Raw genomic sequence first — 22,280 nt, 5'->3', positions numbered from 1 at the left:
AGAGCCTTCTCTTCCACTTCATCTTTTGGGGATCAATTTGCCTGCCAATTGCAAGTATTGCTTAGACCTACATTTTTTGTCAACATGTGAATTATGGTACTAGAATATCTGCTTTTTCTAATTTCACCCTGAAACTCCATGTGTGGATTGCAGCACTATGAGTTGTGATTGTTGAAGGTTGCTCAAAGCTAAGTTACTCGGACTCGTGTGCAGGTGTCCGACACGGGTGCGGATCCAAAGGTCGGATCCTTCATGGTCTAAATTTTAGGATTCGAGGATACGGATCTAGGTACGGGTGCGGAGATTCGGCAAAAATAAATTAAAAATCTAAAAATATAGTTATAGAGATATGCATAATTATGAGAGTTTATATGAAAAACTTACGTGTAACTTGTGCCTTGTAGAGTGTAATAACTGAGTCATTTAGTTTTCAAGTTGTAGGCAGGCACGTAAACACTCTCCAAAATGGCATGATTCATTAATTTTCCTACAACTCGCACAACAAAGTATTAAAATAAGTTATTATAAACTTGTTGAAATATAACAAATAAAAGTTATAAAGAGATTTAAAGATACAAAAGAAATGAAACATACCTTTGGAAATTAGAACTTAGAACTAAATAGACTAACATATATTCAAGAGTCACTATTCAAAAGTTTTAAATAATTAGCTATTCAAATTAAGTTACTCAAATGACCACCAAAAAGTCTTACAGAAATTGTAAGTTCACAAGTTCATAGACAAAAAATAAGTACATAGCATACACATTTAAACTACGCTAGACTTGTCACTTGAAACATTGTGCATGAGTACATTCTATTCAAAGGTCATCTTCCTCAATCTCTTCAATGTCAACTTCTTGCAAATCTTGAACTTCCTCTTCAAAGAAGACTCCTTCTAGTTGAGGTTCGTCTATTGACAATTCAACTAGATCATTGATACTTTCATCAATATTAAAATAATCCACACCTAAAACAATACCAAAATAAATTTAGAAGATTGTGAAAGGAACTTATCATGCTAAAGAAATTACTCAAGAAATATCAAATCATGGATATGTATATATACGGATATACCTAAATCCCAATATTTGCTTGGACCACTTGTATACTTTTCCTTTCTTCGAGAGAGCAAGCGAAGATTATAATGGATAAAAACTAAATCTTCGGCTCTAGAAGTAGCTAGCTTGTTTCTCTTGATGCTATGAATCAATGAAAAAGTACTCCAATTTCTCTCGCAACAAGATAAAGAAGTTGGCTGGGAAAGCAATTTGTAAGCCAGATTTTGTAAAAGTGGAGCATTTACACCATGGTTAGCCCACCAATATAAAGGCTCCTCATACCCCATAGCATCAATTACATGAGGCTCACCAAAGTAACCATTCCCACAACAAAATACCCCATACTCCAATAGAACCGACAAGCTTCATATTACCTGCATTATCAGTGATAACTTGGACAACATTCTTTGCATCGACATCTTCTATGGCTTAAAAAAATTACTTAGCAATATATTCACCATCCTTAATAATCCCACTTGAATTGATTGATTTTAAGAATATTGGTCCGCCACTAGATGCTCCCATTATATTTATCAATGGTCGCCTTTTAATATCTGACCATCCATCCGAACAAATCGGCAATCTTTTTCTTTTCCATGTATCTTTAATAGGTTGTAGTTTTCTATTAATATGAGCCTTTTCTTGGGCCAAAAGAGTTGTTCTTAACCTATTAAAAGTTGGCGTAACATAACCAGGCAAAGAATTTTCTGCCAAAAACTCCGAATATTTTTTATAGTAAGGAAACGTTGCAAGGTTAAATGATAAACCTGATGCGTAGAACATACGAGCCGCCAACTTGTCAGCAATGTTTCTGTTACAAATGTTAAAAGATTTCTCTAGTACTCCACCATTTGAACCTTTACTTTTTTTCAGTTGTGATAAGTCTGAGCCTTCCGGTAGAGATACATAATCTGCCTTTTTTCTTGCATTCAGTTGTGTGTCAGTTTTTTTCTTTTCAGCTTCTTCGTTCTCCATCTTCAATGTTGCACATACTTCATGAGTAATCTCTTTGCATATAGCAACGCCATGACCAGAGATCTTTAGACGATGCGCTTTAACTTTAGAATATGAACCAGTAACTTGTTTATTGCAAAAATTACAAGACCACACTTTGTTTCCACCTCCATTAGGAGGAACTGAAAGAACTTTAACATGATTCCATAAGGGTTTGTCATCAAAATCTGATGCAACACTTTTTGTTGGTCTTGAAATGCCTTTTCCTTTTTGTTTCACAACTGTTGATGAAGCCATTTTAAGGGATATTGGGTGAAGAAAAATTCTAAAAATTTTCGGCTATGGATTCAAAGAAAGTCGAGATGAAGCAGAGAGAGTGAGAATGGCTTGTTTGTCTATGTTCTTGGACAAGAAAATTCATTCAATGAGAAAAAAGATATTCTGATGGGGAGATGGGTAGTTTACGATGACAATAGACTTATTGCACAAATAATTCATTAAATAAACAAAAAGGTATTATGATGGGTGGAGTTTATGATGATAATTCACTTTTTGAACAAGATAATTCACGTCACTTTTCATGGGATAGTAAAATATTGCATTAAATGATGTTTGTACCATTTAGTTTTATCATTTTAATTTGGAAATATTTTTTAATTTTAATAGAAATATAATTATTAATCAAACTCCAAAACTAAAACCTCAAACCCCAAAATCATATAACCTTAAACATTATTTAATTACATATGATATTGTGTATATTTTATTATTGATTAAATTAGTCGATTAATGTGATTTGTCTAAAAGCTATATAACCTTAATCATGAATAATTAATTATATTTCAAGTATTTCAATAGATCAATATTAATTAGCTCGATATTCTAGAACTTGTATTGATAGAAAGAATCAAACAATCTAACAAGACGGGATCCCTAATATGATAGTGGATTATCTTGTTATCGGTCAAATTAGTCAAACAAAGTCTATCGTTATTTCCAATCAAACATATATTTAGATTTCAAGTATTTCGATAGTTCATAACTTGTATTGATAGGAAGACTCAAATGATCTAACAAGAAGAGTTTCCTACTCTAGTCGATTAATGTGATTTGTCTGAAAGCTATATAACCTTAATCATGAATAATTAATTATATTTCAAGTATTTCAATTGGTCAATATCAATTAGCTCGATATTCTAGAACTTGTATTGATAGAAAGAATCAAACAATCTAACAAGACGGGATCCCTAAAATGATAGTGGATATATCTTGTTATCGGTCAAATTAGTCAGACAAAGTCAATCGTTATTTCCAATCAAACATATATTTAGATTTCAAGTATTTCGATAGTTCATAACTTGTATTGATAGGAAGACTCAAATGATCTAACAAGAAGAGTTTCCTATTCTAGTCGATTAATGTGATTTGTCTGAAAGCTATATAACCTTAATCATGAATAATTAATTATATTTCAAGCATTTTAATAGCTCAATATTAATTGTATAAATTAAGTGTTATTAAGTTCTCTCATTCTTTGTTTATTTTCTAAAATTCGCTAATATTCTTCTTTGTCATATTTCTAAAGTATTTCGATATTCTAGAACTTGTATTGATAGAAAGAATCAAACAATCTAACAAGAGGGATCCCTAATACGATGGTGGATATATCTTGTTATCGGTCAAATTAGTGAGATAAAGTCAATTGTTATTTCCAATCAAACATCTATTTAGATTTCAAGTATTTCGATAGTTCATAACTTGTATTTGATAGGAAGAATCAAATGATCTAACAAGAAGAGTTCCCTAGTCAATTAATGTGATTTGTTTGAAAGCTATATAACATTAACTATGAATAATTAATTATATTTCAAGTATTTCGATAACTCAATATTAATTGGTGGTGCTAATCAAATATAATATAAGAATATTCTTCTTTGTCATTTTTTAAAATTATTTTAGCTCATTCTCAAATCATGTAATTTATAATTAGTCTTAAAATATGTGTCACAACATAGCATATAGTGGAGAACTAAAGGGTCAATTCTATTATGTACAATTTATAAATTTTCATGATCTTCGCGAGAACGTAATTTGTCAAAAAATTTACATGCTAATAATTAATTTAGAAATTATCCCCCGTTTCTTTGAGAAAGAAAATATTTATAAATAGTATAATTAGGTAAATTAATAAAATTTGTTTATTTAGAGCATATACTTATTTAATATATATGAAGTTTACTCAGATAAAAATATGTGTCTTTAAAGCATATACAATTATATTTAGTTTACAATTAAATAATTATTTATTATTTTGATTAAAACTATAACTATTTTTGGTACAATTAAAACTGTAATTTTTATAAACAAAAAACTATTGAAGACATAATATATGTAATGTCTATCTCGGCAGAATATTAGCAAACATATCAACTAGTAATAAAGTAGTCAATTCCTAATTAGTCTAAAGTCTTTTTTTTCCTTATTCTCTGCATTCCTGTCTTCTTCTTTGTCTGGTCTAAGTCTTCTTCTTCCTTATTCTCTGCATCGCTGTCTTCTTCTTCTTCCCCAACAAAATGTTTTCCATGTTTCTGTTTTTTTCCAGTAGAACAAGACCCGGGCCTTCCAAATAAGCCTCAGTCTAGTAGTCCACTACCCATCTTCAACTTCTCTGCCCTAAAAAAATATTATAGCTCTTGATTTCAGAAACCTGCAGCATGAACAAGAAGATTGATCAAGACAAAAAGTTTCAAAAGGACTAGTATAAATTACTACATAGCAGTGTAATGGAAGGTATTTCGTTTTCCATCTCTTCAAATCTTTACTTAGGGAAATTAATTCTCAAAATTTTTCCCAAAAGTTTGGTCAATACACTCAATCTCGTTTGATCGGATCCGACCCAGATCCCACACCCTTACCCGTGTCAGTGTCGTGTCGACACGGGTATGGCATCCAAATTGCCGAGTCCGAGTAACTTAGGCTCAAAGATTATATGCAGTAAATAGGAGTTGATGACTCATTCACTTATCTAATGATCATATTGAATTCAATAGGTTCTTACTACTATTTGGTGGCCAATTCTTGTCTGCTTACAACTAGGTAGTATATTTTAGTGGAGTATGATAACTATAAAGAACGACTCTTCTTAAATCTAAGGATGTGGTGCATAGGATAGGGTTGCTCCTTTCTTAACCAGAGGCCTGGGGTTTGAGCCTTGGGTACGAAAAAATTCTTAGTAGGGAGCGCTTCCCCCCGAATGAGGCCTTACCCGGCGCGAATCCGAATATAGTCGGGCTTCAATGCGGGTACTAGACACCGAATGGAAAATCAAAAAAAATAAAATAAAGAACGACTCTTCTTAAATATCTAAGGCATGAAATGCACCTACACCAATAATTTGAGTCTTTTCAAGTACTTATCTCCCTAGAGATTGCACATGAAGGCTCTAACTTCTCCACTTATTATTTTGAAAACTACTCTCTGTTTCAACATTTAGTTTGGCAGAATTGTCCTTGAAGAGTTGGAATGGTAGTCCATTTACCTTGCATCTATAAAGTAAAAATTAGACATGGGGAAGGTGTAGGCATCTCAGTAAATAAAGAGCTCAAAAGCACATCACATTAGTAGGCCCAAACAGGAGATTTACAGCTTTGTAACACAATTTCTTAATTTTTTTCCCTCCAATATCATCACATAATGGCTAATGCGTACTTGTAACTTGTAAGTAACAAATAGTCATATACTACTCCATGCGTCCAGGGACGGCTCAATATATTTGGTGGCCTAAAGCGAAACTTTAAAAGGAGGCCTTAAATATTTTGTTTAAAAATACTCCATATATAACTTTATTTGAAGATTATTTTTCTAACATTTTGAGATGCAAAATCATTAATTATTAGTCAGTTTTGTCTAATCTTTCTTGAGTCATTTTTTATTTTAGATAATATTTTATCAATTTTAATTTTGAAAACGTTTTTCATCTAAGGAACTGTTAATATTATTCTATAAGCAAGATAGGTATTTGACAAAGAATTTAATTTTCTATCTGATTAAGTATATCAATTAAATCAATCTACTATTTTTTTAGCACTTTTAATGTAAAAGATAAGTCTAAGCCAACAATACCCGAATGATTATTTTGTTTTAAGGAATATTCAAGGTTTAAATAAAAATAATAAAAGCTAAAATAATAGAACCTGATCTAGATGTTGATAATTCACTGCTTCAATTTGCTTATTGCGCTTTCGGAATGAACAAAAAAGAATATGCAATACATTTTACTACACACCTTGACAAAATAATAATTTTCCTTGAAGAAAGGGGAAAAGGAGTAAAGTAAACTTTGTTTTGTGAGAAAAAAATAAATGGAGAAGCAGAATTTGGGTTATATATCCTACTGAGTAAGTCAAATGTAATCCAAAATAAAGTCTACATTGACACACTAAGGTAAATGTAACGATCCAATTGGTCGTTTTGACTGTTAGAACCTTGTTCTCGTAAATAGGACTCTCCGTATGTGCTTTTAATGATTTATGACTTGCAGGGATGGTTGGTTCGGGACTTGGAAGTGTTCGGATTGAAATCGGAACACTTGGTTCCTTAAGTTGGCCTTAAAGTGCTAAGTTTGACTTCGGTCAATATTTTGAGAAAACGATCCCAGAATCGGGATTTGACGGTTCCAATAGCTCCGTATGGTAATTTTGGACTTAGGAGCGTGTTCAGAATTTTATTTGGAAGTTCGTGGTTAAATTAGGTTTGAAATGGCTAAAATGAGAATTTAATTTTGGAAGTTTGACCGGGGAGTTGACTTTTTGATATCAGGGTCGGAATCCAGTTCCAAAATTTTTATAGATCCGTTATATCATTTATGACTTGTGTGCAAAATTTGAGGTCAATCGGACTTGATTTGATAGGTTTCGGTACCTAATGTAGAAGTTGGAAATCTTAAGTTTCATTAAACTTGAATTTGAGGATGATTCGTAGTTTTAGCGTTGTTTTGTGTGATTTGAAGGTTCGACTAAGTTCGTATGATGTATTGGGACTTGTTGGTATAATTGGTTGAGATCCCGAGGGGCTCGGGTGAGTTTCGGACGACTAACGGATCACTTTTGGCCTTTGGGAGACTGCTGATAGTTGCTGGTATTTTTCTTCTGATTTCCTTATACGCGATCGCGTAAGTTGGTTTGTGATCGCATAGGGTAATTTGGGCAGAGGTGAATTTGTTCTACGCGATCGCTTGAATGGAGTTGCGATCACGTAGGCTTAATTTGGGCTCGTGGAAATTTGTTCTATACGATCGCGTGGGCACGTCCGCGATCGCGTGTCGTTGTTTGCGATCGCGTAGGGGAAATTGGGGAGGATCTGGGCCACGCACTTAATGCTTCGCGATCGCGTAGGTTTGCGGAGTCAGTGCTTCGTGATCGCGTGGGACTTTATGCGATCGCGTAAGATTATCTTTTAGGAAGTAAAATTTGTGATACGCGATCGCGTGAGGAAGTTCGCGATCACGTAGAAGGAATCACTAGGCAGAGAGTTTAAGTTCTAAAAATAAGACTTTTTAACGATTTGGAGCTCGAATTTGGACTATTTTTGGGAGATTTTCAGAGAAAATAATGGGGCAAGTGTTCTTATCTCAATATTAGTTAAATTACTCGAATCCATCATTGTTTTTTATCATTAATTGGTGAATTGAGTTGGAAAAAGTTTGAAAACCCTCTTGGATAGATTTGAGGGCCGAATTGTTATCGGAATTTAGAAATTTTGGTATGGGTAGACTCGTGGTTGAGTGGGCGTTCATATTTCGTAACTTTTGCCGAATTTTCGAGAAGTGGGCCCCACACACGATTTTAAATTAATTTTGGATATTTATTAAAAAATATTATATTTTCTTATAGAATTTATTTCTATAATTTTTAGTGATCATATCGATTTATTTTGGCTAGATTCGAGCCAGACAGAGTTGGATAATAGTGAAAAAGGCCTTCTAGTGGGTTAAATTGAAGCAAGTCTCTTGTATAATCTTGTGAAGGGAAAATTACTCCATAGGTAATTAAAGTAATAATTGTTACTAATTGTGGGGGCTACGTACGCACGAGGTGACGAGAGTCCGTGCGTAGCTACTATCAATGCTAAAGCACGAGGTGACGAGAGTCCGTGCGTAACTACTATTAATGCTAAAGTCCGGGTAGTTTAGGACTCAAAGCATGAATTACTTGTGTAAATTGTATTCTTTGTTTAATTAATATTATTTGATATATATATTTATATTGTGAATTGTTAGATAAAAATATTAAAGGATGAAAATCTCATATACTTGATTTTTCTGTTTAAATTAATTAATTGTTAAAAGAAATTGTTCATTCCTCTCGAATTGATCTTATAATAAATATACTCTCCTTCCGGAGGTACATAAGAAAATGTCCTCCTTTCTTGTGGAGCGGGCCGAACGCCTCGGGATAAATGCATCTATGGATCGTGTCGCACTTCCCTCAGCAGTGTACACGACACTCTGGATCGGGCCGAACGACCTCGGCAAAAATCGTGCTTAATAATAATAATTACGCGATACTTTGATAGTTCATTTCAGCTTGTGAAGCTAATTGAAATTTAGAAATTATTGGAATTTAAAGAATTTATTTATCGCTGCTTGTTAAGGAAATTATTGTTATTTCTGTAAATGGGGCTAATTGATAAATTAAAAATTTATTGGAATTGAATGAATTTAACTAATATATTGAAAATTATTGCATTTGAAGGAATTTAATTATTTCTGTTGGTTAAAGATAATCATTGTAAATTCTATAAATCATGTTGATCTAGATATTGCTATTTTTATTTCATTTATTATTATTGACTCTTAGTGAGTGTCAGAGTCGGCCATCTCGTATCTACCTCTTCGAGATTAAGCTTGATACTTACTGGGTACACGTTGTTTTTCGTACTCATGCTGCACTTGCTGTACATTTTATTGTGCATGTACATATATATCCAGCGACCTTGTGGGCGCAGAGGTGTGGTTACAAATGTGGGGACTTAGGTGAGCTGCATTCTATATTACGATCCGCAGCCAACAGAGTCTCCTTCAAAGATATTATATTTTTCTGTCTAATTTATATTCTGGACATATGCTGTATTTTAAATTTTAATTCCCTAGTAAATGCTCATGCACTTGTAATATCGGGTTTTGGGAATGGTTGTAAGTTGTTTAAAAATTTAGTTGCTAAAAATATTCATCATTTACTCTATGAGTTTTATTTTTATTATTTCATTGAAGAAATTTTGATTTTAAATCCATTAAAATGGGTAATTAAACTAAGTATGTATTGTTGGCTTACCTGACAGCGGTGTCCGGCGCCATCACGACCTTTAATGGATTTTGGGTCATGACAGTAAATGTGTTGATTTTATTACCTAATTACCTCATAATTCACCTCATTTATATACCCACAAATTGTCTTTCCTTTTTTTTTAATCAAAATTTAATTTAATATTTGTTTTTTTAACAACAACAACAACAATAGGAATAGAAGTAAGACCGGTAAATCATATCAATAATTGAAGTCAATCCAACATTCATAAATCTTCAAATAATTTCTGTTGCGGCGTGCAACCCACTCCACCAATATAAACATAGAATAAAATCCGTTGCGGCGTGCAACCCGATCCAACAATATAATCTTTCAATTTAATTCCGTTGCGGCGTACAACCGGATCCAACATTATAAACTTTCAATAAATCTGTTGCGGCGTGCAACCCGCTCCAACAATATAATTAAACAACTCTTAAATATAAAAATACTCCAATAAATATCACATTTAATAAGAAATTATTAGGCAACAAAGCATACAATTATTATGATTTATTTAGGAAACAAGTAGTGACAAATAACAATTAATTATGAAAATCAGGGAGAAAATAGGCAATTTAATAATTAATGTGCTAAATGTCAAGTAGCAATTAAGACACATAATTCAAATAAGCATGTAGCAATTCTAGCATGAATTCAAGACATAATATTGGACAAGGAATATGAGAGAAATAATTAATTCATGATTTAAAATAATTTATGACTTTAGATAAATATGCAAACAATCAATTTGACGGCGTATAGGCACTCGTCACCTCGCCTATACGTCATTACACATGAAATTCACTTAACAAATAATTCAAGTGTTCTATTTCCTCAAGTCAAGGTTAACCATGACACATACCTTGTTCCGCAATTTCAAATGATCACTCGACCACAACTTTTCCGTTCGAATTATTCTCCAAACCAATCAAATCTAGCAAATTATTTACTAGCAATTCAATTTGAGCTTTAGAAATTATTCACAATCCGAAAGAGATTTAATTTAAATCATTTTCGGAAAAGTCAACCAAAAGTCAATGTGGGACCCACTTTTCGGGGCCTAACAAAAAATTATGAAATCCGAACACCCGTTCCGATACGAGTTCAATCATAATAAAATTATCGAATTCCGACATCGGATTGCCCTTCGAATCCTAAAATTATAGTTTATGAAGTTCCTATAATTTTTCCCAAATTTTCATCTCAAAATGCAAATTGAATGATGAAAATAATAATATATTCATGTATATTAACCAAATCCGAGTTAGAATCACTTACTCCGATGAATTTCTTGAAAAAACCCCAAAAAACGTCACAAACCGAGCTCCCAAAGTCCAAATGTGAAATAATATCCTAACCCTCGGTTATATAGTACATAATCTGACCTCTCATTGTGCTGACCACACATTTTCTTATGCGGCCAACAATCCTGGGTTCTGCGGCCGCGATCCAAATTGTACGGTCGCACTTCAATAGTGGCCGCACTACTAGGCTTCAGTAAATTGGCCATAACTTTCTCTACAAATGTCTAAATAATCAATGGTAAACTTTTCTGGAAACTAGATTCAAAAGGCTACAACTTTCGTTTTTAAATCATCTCTAAATTCCTTATAGATTAAAATATATGAGCTTTCGAAGTCAGACCATCGAACCTGCAGAACCCCCTAAAGTGTGGCCGCGAGAAGAATTGTGCGGTCCGCACTTTTCCTTTGCCTCGGCACTCAAAAATGTGCCCCCGCAATTCCAAAAGTTCCAGAACAACATCAGAGTGCCGAAATGTCCGAACTCGTTCAAACCTCACCCCGAAACTCACCGAGCTACTAGGGATCCCGTTCAAATATATCAAGAAGTCTCGTAACATAATACGAACATACTCGGGGTTTCAAATCACGTCAAACAATATCGAAATTATAATTCACACCTCGATTCAGACTTATGAGTTTATAAAATTTTCAATTCTATAACTCACTCCGAAACATGACAATTCAATCCTGAATAATCTCAAATTCTGCAGGTAAGTTCCAAATGACATATTGGAGCTATTCCAACTCTCGGAATCTCAATCCGAGTCCGATATCGATAAAGTCAAATTCACGGTCAAACTTTAGAAATTTTTAGCCTTTAGATTTTTAGTTTCCGTTAAATGGCGATAATTTGATCTAGGGACCTCCGAATTCGATTTCGGGCATACGCCCAAGTCCCAAATCATGATACGGACCTACCCAACTGTCAAAATACTGATCCGGGTTCATTTTCTCAAAACGTTGACCGAAGTCAACTCAGTTGAGTTTTAAAGCTCTATTTTACATTTTGATCCATTTTTCACATAAAAACTTTCCGGAAAAATTTACGGACTGCGCACGCAAGTCGAGGAATACTGAAAGGTGATATTTGAGGTTTTAGAACAAAGAAATAATTATTAAATTTAAATATGACCTATCGGGTCATCACAAAAGGAGACTAGGGAGTGGAGATACTATGTCTAAAATAAAATCAACTAGGGAGTAGAGACTCTATGTTGGAAAAGAAGACTAGGTTGAAAAGGAGACTTAGGAGTGGAGACCCTATAATAAAATCAACTAGGGAGTGGAGACCCTATGTTGAAAAAGCGACTAGGGAGTGGAGACCCTACGTCTAAAATAAAATCAACTAGGGAGTGGAGACCCTATGTTGGAAAAGAAGACTAGGGAGTGGAGACCATATGTCTAAAATAAAAATCAACTAGGGAGTGGAGACCCTATATTGGAAAAGGAGACTAGGAAGTGGAGTCCCAATGTCTAAAATAAAATCAACTAGGGAGTGAAGACCCTATATTGGAAAACGATACTAGGGAATTGTGTACCATATGCTAAAACGAATCAAGAAGGTTTTTAGGTTTTTGTTTTTTTTTGTTTTTTTTAGAAAAATCATTTTCAATTTTTTTTTCCTTTTTGAGAAAATTATTTTTTTAAAAACAAATTACCCCAACGCTTATTTTCTGAGGGCATGAACAAATAACCTTTTTTTTAAAACCATACTTCTTTTTTTTATTTTAATTATCGTAGGAAAAAAATTATCAGACTAGGTTTTAATATTTTATTATCTTATGAGAAAGATTCATCAGACTAAGATTTCTATCCTGGAAGAAAATTCATCAGACTAGATTTTTTTATCTTAGAAGAAAAATTTATCAGACTAAGACTTCGATCCTAGGAGAAAGTTCATCAAACTATGTCTTCTTTTTTTTTTGTTATCTTAAGAGAAAGATTCATCACACTAAGATTTCTATCCTTGGAGAAAATTTATCACACAATGTTTTCTTATCTTAGGAGAAAGATTAATCAAACTAAGATTTCTTATCCTAGGAGAAAATTCATCAGACTAGGTTTTATTTATCTTAGGAGAAAGATTCATGAGACTAAAACATTTTCTAATTTTTTTTTTCAATCTTAGGAGAAAGATTCATCAGACTAAGACGTTTATCCTAGGAGAAAGATTCATTAGACTAGGTTTTGTTTTTGTTATCTTAGGAGAAAGATTCACCATACTAAGATTTCGATTATATGATGCAAATAAAGCGAACCTACTAGGGATATCTGGCATGAGGTTTGTTCTTTTAGGTTTAGATTCTAGTGGAGAAGATATCTAGACTGGCTTACACGGGCGGACAACTCGAGCCGAGGAGGGTCAGCGTACCGGTAGTATTGCTTTCTGGCTTAGCTGGTGGTGCACCCCGCCTAAAACATGTGTGACTGAAATTCTTCACCGGGTGACAAGCACCTCGGCTATCTCAAAGAAAGCGGGCTATGTCAAGCAAATGCCCAATTTTAATTTCAAGAAGACTCAAAGAGGGTGCGTGAGAAAATAATTTATATGTACAATTCAACAATATCAAAGCGGTAAAAAGTAGACAAGTAGCACATTAAGACCAAATAAATCACAGTATATACAAAATTAATAAAGCAAAATAAAAGTAAACATTTACAAGATCGAATTCTGGTTATCCCCAACAGAGTCGCCACAGCTGTCACAACCTTTTTTTACCCCAAAAGATATGTGTGTTATGGATTGTGGGTTAAAGAGTTTTTTTAATTAAAGTGACAAACTTAAATATAGATTATTTTATTTACAGAGTCGTCACTTGGAATTGATTTTTGGATGTTCCAAGTCACCTTTTATTTGAATCCTTGTTCAAAAGAAGATTTGACACTTTTCATGTTGGTCTGCGAAAACAAAGTTCGGGCAAGGAATTATGTTGACCGGAGAGAATGTGTAAGGTATTCTCCGAGTCCCGTGGTTCTAGCACGGTCGTTTTATTGACTACAACTTGGCTTGAGTTAATTTTTGATAAACTGTGATTTATTGATTTCTATATTTTATCTATCCGCTTTTAATTATTAAAATATGGAATTGTCTTTGAAATGAATCACGTGTGTGAATTCGTTTTGTTTATTGTGCCAAAATCATGTCATGCATACGTTTACACAATTAATAGCATTTTATTATATTAAGATTGTGTTGGCCAAAATTGCGCGAACACATACTTCGATTTTAATGTTGAAAATCACAATTATACCATGCGAACGTATACATAATCACAATAAATAAATTAAAAGCGCGCCTAAAACACTCTCGGTGTTCATTATTCTTCCTAAATTTTGAGATTATTGTAAGGCCAAGAATTTATGAAAATTATTGAAAATGGGTCTGGCAGATGATTTATTTTAGCCAAAAAAATCTTAAAAGTCTGGTTTTCTATTTTATTCAAAGAAAAAAAAATCCCATTGCCCAATATCAAATTAACTTACAACGACTTTTCTATTTAATTACAGTAAAATGTTCTCACTAAGCCTTCGTTAAACAATATCAACTCAAAACACACTATCAGATCCAAACAACGATTCAAAATCATGCTTCCTCAATATTTCATCAAACATATTTACTATATAAAAATCTTTCGTTCTTTAATAGCTCAAATCTCATAACTTATCAAAGTTTAAAAGCAACTAAGAATCTAAGGATATTTTTTGCAATTCTAAATTCATCACTGTCATCAAACTTATTCTTTAACATTGCTAATTCATTATAATATCTATGAGCCCACGAAAAGGAATTAAACTAGTTATTCATGCTCATAAAAAAAAGATATTAAAACTTTCACATGTACAAACAGAAACCGATTTTATGCATTTAACGATGAATAAGGTAGAATTTTATATCTCTTGTTCTCTAGATTCAGCAAACAAAACAAATATCCAACATTCATTTTTTGGGAGATTTAAGCAACAAACAGTTGAAAGCTTTTAGCTAGACCAATCAAAATAAAGTATCAATTAAATCAGTAAAATAAAGAGAAAAAAGACCTTTGTATAGATAGATCTCAACTCGAATTACAGCAGCTTGTTAATTTTAAACGAAATATTTGCCGGCAACTTCAACCGGAACCAACGATTGGAACCCCGTACAACATGAGAAAACGAAATCGGGACTTTGCTGCATTTTTGGAACTCTTTTACAGAGGTTGTTTGGGTTGGAATTTGAAGCTATTTTAAAGGTATTTTAATGGAGGTTTTGTGTATTTGAATTGGAATTTGAAGCTATTTTAAAGGTATTTTAATGGAGGTTTTGTGATAGTTTCATGGCTGAAATCTTTTTTGTCTTCCTCCGTGGAGATGAAAGCTAAAACAAAGAAGAAGGCAGTCCCTCTTTTTTTGTCTCTGCTTTTCCTTTTTTTTACTCCCATTTTCCTGTGCCGTCCCCCTCTTTCCTACTCCCATTTTAGACTTTCCTCCTCCCCTCTTTTTTCTCCTCCCCTTTTTGACTTTTTGTTATATGTATTTGGGGTGGAGATGAAGCTCCTTTTTTGTGAGTATTTGTGTGTATTGGTGGAGGGATTATGTGAGGGAAGTGCATGGGAAAAGTGAGTGTGTGAGTGGGGAAGTGGGAAATAAAGTATTGGTGAGATGAGTAGAAAATAATTCACGCATAGTAAAAAATTAGGTGCTCACAGTCCTTAATATTAGTAATTATTGAAAAATCCCCCCCCCCCTAAATTTGGGATGCCTAAAGCATTTGCCTTAGTGGCCTGTGCTTGGAGCCGGCATTGCCTCCGTCCCAATTTATATGAAAGTATTTGACTGTGCACAAAGTCTAAGAAATAAATGAAGACTTTTGTAACTTGTGTAAAATAAATTCTAAAAATTTGTGTGGCTAGAAATTATCTCATTGGTAAAAGAAACAACTTAAAATTAAATTGTTATTAAATATAAAAATGTATCATTCTTTTTTGGACTAACTAAAAATGAAAGAGTGTCACATAAATTGGGACAAAAGGAGTACAATTTATAAAAGTGAAACTACCGGCTATGTCTATTTATAAGTAGCTCATTACCAAAACTGGCCAATTAATAAAATATTACTAATATTAGCTAAATATTACTAATATTAGCCAATTAGCTATTTTTAACAAAAAAGGTCAATTTTTTTTTTAATGAGTGTTATTAGAATAGATTGGGTACATCTTAGTGAGCTTGAATATCAGTTTTGGGATGATTTGGTAAAGTTTTGAGGTGGTTTGAATTAAAAATTCTAAGTAAAAACTGAACATGAAAAAAAAGATGTTTATCACACTGTGTATCATTTGTGTATCACATATGTGTCATATTTGTATCAATTGTGTATCACATGTATACCTGTGTGTGAGATACATGTGTGATACATGTGTCGCAGAAGAATTTTTTGAACTCGATTTAATTACGAATTTTGATACAAAACTAATCCAAATCACCTCCAATATTTCTCAAATTTTGTATATTGACTTATCTATATGTTTTGAATGAATTTCAATTATACCCATTGAAATAGTTCATTTTTTGCTTAGATTTTTTGGAATATTGTATTTTTGTTTTGTATTTCATCATCTTATTTGCTACCTCATCCATGAAATTTCCTTTTCGTTTTGCATCTAATGTTGCTAATCACGTTTAAAAATATGGTAGGGTTTTTTTGCATGTGATTCTTTGAGAGAAAGAACCTTATTTATTTGGTTTTTCAATTTTTATATGTGTTTGGCTAGTTTTGATAAGTTTATGACTAATGGCTAGAGGTTGGTAAGTTGAGACTTATTTGAGACATTTGTGTAAGTTCCCTGTATAAAAAGAGTAGAGGATAAATTCCGACTTTAAGTTGATTTTTTTCGTAAGCCGGGTGCTACTTGATCAATTGCTCTAGTAATTTTCATTTGGTAGGGCATGTTATAAAGATGATGGGTCTTATTTAAAACCATTAATCTCCTTCCCTGACTAATTTTTTTTCTTCTTTTTTCTGTGTTCGTAAAAAACTTTTGAGATTTGAGATATTAAATGTTATATTATCCTCATTAACTATTGATTATAAAAGTTCATATCTTACAAAATATATATAATAGTGCAACGTGATTGACATGCACTTTAGCCATATCACAGCCACTTAAACGTAATCAACAGTTAAATGCAGCTTTTTCCGTCACAGAAATTGCTTGTTGTGTCGGGGTCAAGGAGATTTAGAGCCCGTTTATTCAAACGGTCAAAAAATTCTTCTATTTTAAAAAGTACTTTCGTTCAAAAGTTCTTTTGCAAAATAGTAGTTCGTGTTTAGCCAATTCGTTTGAGTAATACTTTTTGAAGTTTATTGTGTTTGACAAATCTTTTTAAAAAATACTTTTAAATATCAAATTACGAAAAAAAAATATTTAATTTGCAATTAGTATTATTTAGAAAAGAAAAATAAATTTAAATATTTATTATAAAAGAATTCAATTAAAATATAAAACGTAAAATAATAATATAAATTAAAAACTTCAGTCAATATAAAATATAGTTATTGCATAGCAATAACATTGAGGTTTGGATTACTTGTTGTTTACATGATAATTTAAAGGAGAATACATAATTACCCCCTCAACTAGTCTCAGTTTGCAAGTTACACACTTAAACTTTGCGGAGATTGTATAACCTCCCTAAACTATTTTGAAGTGGGCATTATTTCACCATTTTTTGCTGATATGGCATAGAAAATGATTGCACTATCCATCAAACGCGTGAGAAGCGAATAGAAAAGCACTCTTGATAAGAAAATCAATAACGTTGGCTGGTAAACTCCATTTTGACCGGTCAAGCTCCATTACTCCACTTTTTTTTTACTCAATCTATAATTTTTTCTCCATTCTCTCAAAGACCTATTATTTATATCTTACTAACCGCAATCCCAATTCTTTTATTTCACTAAAATTATTTATTTGAGCCACAAAAATAAAACTTAAATTATAAAAATTATTTAGTTGAGCCAAAGAAAACAATAGGTCGTCCTTTATGCCTTCTCTAGAAATATTCTTCAATGACAAATCTATAATTTTTTCTTTACCAGGTCTAATATTCTTGTCAAATATTCACTACATCATTTTTGAGCAATATTTTTGCTTGGGAAATTTTATTCATAAACGAGGATAATAACATCGCTAATAGGGTTTTAAATTTTCCGTTATTTACATAAGAAAGCAAAGGAAAAATGAGATTAGTGCTCTCGAGGTTTTTTCTTCACTATTTAGGAACAACCTCTATATCATTTATTGATTTCTCTGTTGGAGGTTGATGGCTTGATGCTGGTTTGGATTTGGTGGTTTATTTGTGATGATTCAGTGTGTGGTTTTAATTTGATGGTTGTTTGGTAGTTAAAAATGGTGAAAATATGATTAGTAAAAGATGGTGGGAGAAAAAGTAAAAAAGAAAGCAAAAAATCACATTTTAGAAAGACAAAAAATGACGTGGCAATACATGTATAGTGCGTGAGTATCACTGCCCAACTAAAATCTGGTCTTAGTCATGTGGGGTGGTAATAATTTCATGTTGAACAAGATTAGGAGGGATTATAAAATCCCACAAACTTAAGGTGTGTAGTTAAAAAAAGGGGACAAGTTAAAGAGGTAATAAAGTATTCTCCCATAATTTAAATATGTCAAATACATAATTCAATATAAATTTAAAATTTACTCTTAGGAATAGGAGAAAACGAATAAAAATTTGGTTAAAACAAAAAAGAGAATAAATGTATAAGTAGAAATAAAAAGGAAAAGGAAAAGGAAAAGGAAAAGGAAAAAAAAAATGGGGGTTAATTTTAAAAATATAAATTTATTGTAAGGTTATTTTTGTCTTGAACAAATTAATTTCCTGCTTATGCCTTTTTGGAAAAAGCTAGAAATGTAGTTTTTCCGCATAAGCAGAAAAACGGCTTCTACTACTGCTCAAACGTATCTTAAGCACCTTAAAATTTTTAAAAAGTATTTTTTTTTTTTTACAAAAAAAGTACTTTTAAGTTTTAAACTCTTAGAAACTTGGCCAAACATGCTCTCAATTTGCTTGGTTGGGTTCTTTGCTTTCTTATTCCACTTCTTAATCCTTCTTCATCTCATTAATTCGTACTAACAGTAACATGGACCTAAAATAAATTAGATATGCTTTAACTCCTATGCTAATCGATATGTACAAGAAAAACTTGTTAGAACTGAACATTGAAGTAATCTTAAAAGAAATAAAAAATTAATAGTCTAATTATATAATAGTGTTATAGTTACAGAGAAAGTAACAGTATCTCATCGGATACTACAATAGAAGTGTGTGGAATCATAGACATTAAAGCCCTTATTATGGACATAAACAATCATTCCATCAAATAAATGTGCTAAAAAGAAAAATAAAAAAATTCGGGGAGCAGCTTTAGTATTTGTAGAAGTGAATTTAGGAATGGCAATAGGGCGGGGAGGGGCAAGCCAGGGCGGGTTAAGTCTTCCCCAGCCAAAATTTTGCCCTACCCTGTCCTGCACCCCGTTTAACTCCCTGCCCTATTTAGACCTCGCCCCGCGCTGCCCCGTTTAGCCCTGCTCCGCCCTGCTAATCTTCTTCTTTATTTTTTATTATCAAAATAAAATATTTTCCTGATTCATTTATAATTACGCAAAACAAAGGATTATATTTATGTTCACAAACACGTCTCTAAACTATCAACTTGTTAGATCTATAATGCTTTTTAAAGTTACATGTGAGACCCATTTACGACTAATTATTAAGTCTCCCTTATTGATAAATGCTTAATGACTTTATTAGCTGCATGCAATAATTTTAGAATAATTTCATATTCATTTGAAATGTTTGTTTTTAATAGGGAGTACAATTACAACAACAACAACAACAACAACAACGACCCAGTGAAATCTCACTAGTGGGGTCTGGAGAGGGTAGTGTGTACGCAAACCTTACCCTTACCCCGAGGGAGTAAAGAGGCTGTTTCCGAAAGATCCTCGACTCAAAAAGACGAAAAGAGATAATATCAATATTACCAATAGAAATCATAGGAAAAATAACATCATGAAAATGAGAAAGTAGATGCAAAGCAAACACGATAGACAATACATAGACCCGACGCTATGAAAAATAAAAGAATAGTAAGACATAACCTTGCCACTAGTTGACATCGACAAAAACCCTACCAGACTAGCCTCACAAAGGTACGAAGTAAGGGATATTCAATTATGTACCTCCTAACCTACAACTCTAATACTCGACCTCCACAACTTCCTATCAAGAGCCATGTCCTCGAAAATCTGAAGTATCGCCATGTCCTGCATGATCATCTCTCCCCAATACTTCTTAGGTCGTCCTCTACCTCTTATCCTGCCCTCCAAAGCTAGCCGCTCACACCTCCTTACCGGGGCATTTGGGCTTCTCCTTTGTACGTGTCTGAACCATCTGAGTCGCGCTTCCCGCATCTTGTCATCAATGGGAGCCACGCCCACCTTCTCCTGAATATCTTTATTCCTAATTTTATCCATCCTAGTGTGTCTGCACATCCACCTCAACATCCTCAATTCTGCTACTTTTATCTTCTGGATATGTGAGTTCTTAACATGCCAACACTCAACTCCATACATCATGGACGGTCTAACTACCGCTTTGTAAAACTTACCTTTGAGTATCGATAGCACTCTCTTATTACACAAGACTCCAGATGCTAACCTTCACTTCATCTACCCCACCCCAATACGGTGTGTGACATCCTCGTCAATCTCTCCTTCCCTCTGGATAACCGACCCAAGGTACTTGAATTTGCCACTACTTGGTATGACCTGTGATTCAAGCCTCACTTCCACGCTCACTTTCCTCGGCTCAGTGCTGAACTTACACTCCAAGTATTCCGTCTTCGTCCTGCTCAGTTTGAAACCCTTAGACTCAAGGGCCTGTCTCCAGACCTCTAACATCTCGTTAACACTGGTTCGCGACTCATCAATCAGAACTATGTTATCGGCGAATAACACACACCATGGCATCTCCCCTTGAATATGGTATGTTAACACGTCCATCACCAGGGGCAAATAAGAACGGGTTAAGCACAGAACCTTGGTGTAACCCCATAACAACTGGACACTACTCAGAGTCGCCTCCTATAGTCCTAACCCGAGTCTTAGCCCCATCATACATGTCCTTAATTGCCCAAATGTAGGAAGCCGACATGTCTTTTACCTCTAAGCATCTCCAGAGAACTTCTCTAGGAACCTTGTCGTACGCTTTCTCTAAATCAATAAACACCATGTGCATATCCTTCTTCCTCTCCCTGTACCGTTCCACCAAGCTCCTAACAAGGTGTATAGATTCTGTAGTAGAATGACCCGGCATGAACCCGAACTAGTTATTGGATACTGACAATATCCTCCTCACCCTCGCTTCAACCACCTTCTCCCAAACTTTCATGGTATGACTTAGTAATTTGATACCTCTATAATTGTTACAACAATGGATATCACCTTTGTTCTTATACAACGGAACCACCGTACTCCACTTCCACTCTTTCAGCATCCTCTTCGTCCTAAAAATAACATTAAACAGTCCAGTCAGCCACTCCAAGCTTGCTCTACCCACACACTTCCAAAATTCAATCGGAATTTCGTCTGGCCCGGTCACTTTACCCCTACTCATCTTACGCATAACTCCCATGACCTCCACAACCTCGATGCGCCTGCAGTCCCCAAAGTTATGGTGACTCTCAAAATACTCTAGTTCACCTAGCACAATATCCCGATCCCCTTTTTCATTCATAAGTTCATGAAAGTAAGTCTGCCATCTCCTCTTAATTTGAGAATCTTCCATCAAATACTCTACCATCGTTGTCCTTGATGCATCTCACTTGGTCCAAATCCCAGGCCTTTCACTCTCTCATCTTCGCCAGTCGGAATAACTTCTTCTCTCCGACTTTTCCCCAGTTCCTCGTATATACGGCCATAGGCTGCAGTTTTAGCCTCCGTGACCACCACCTTTGCTTCCTTCCTAGCTACCTTATACCACTCCATGCACGACCTCGTCTTCTCCACACTTGTGCTCCCTACTAATTTTAGGTATGTTGTCTTCTTCGCTTCCACTTTACCTTGGACCACTTCATTCCACCACCAGTCTCCTTTGTGCCTGCCAGAGACGCCCGTCGAGCTCCCTAACACTTCTCTCGCAGCCTCTCTTATATAGTTTGCTGTCGTCTACCACATAATGCTCGCGTCACCACTGTTCCTCTAGGCTCCCATAGCCGACAACCGCCCCTCCAACTCCTGGGCTTTATCCTTAGTCAAGGCACCCCACCTGATTCTCGGTCGTCCGCGGTCAAACCTTTTCCTTCTCTTTAACATAACACCAATATCTATCACCAAGAGCCTATGTTGCGTCGTGAGTATCTCACCCGGAATAACCTTACAATCCTTACACAACCCTCTGTCACACCTCCTAAGGAGGAAATAGTCAATCTGAGTCGTCGCCACAACATTTTGGAAAGTAACCAAATGCTCATCCCTCTTCGAAAAGCTAGAGTTCGCAATCACAAACCTAAAAGCCTTAGCGAAGTCCAACAACGAAGTACCTCCTTCGTTCCT

Source organism: Nicotiana tabacum, chromosome 9, assembly GCF_000715075.1.
Source record: "Nicotiana tabacum cultivar K326 chromosome 9, ASM71507v2, whole genome shotgun sequence".
Classification (NCBI taxonomy): domain Eukaryota; kingdom Viridiplantae; phylum Streptophyta; class Magnoliopsida; order Solanales; family Solanaceae; genus Nicotiana; species Nicotiana tabacum.
This window is presented reverse-complemented; position numbering follows the sequence as displayed.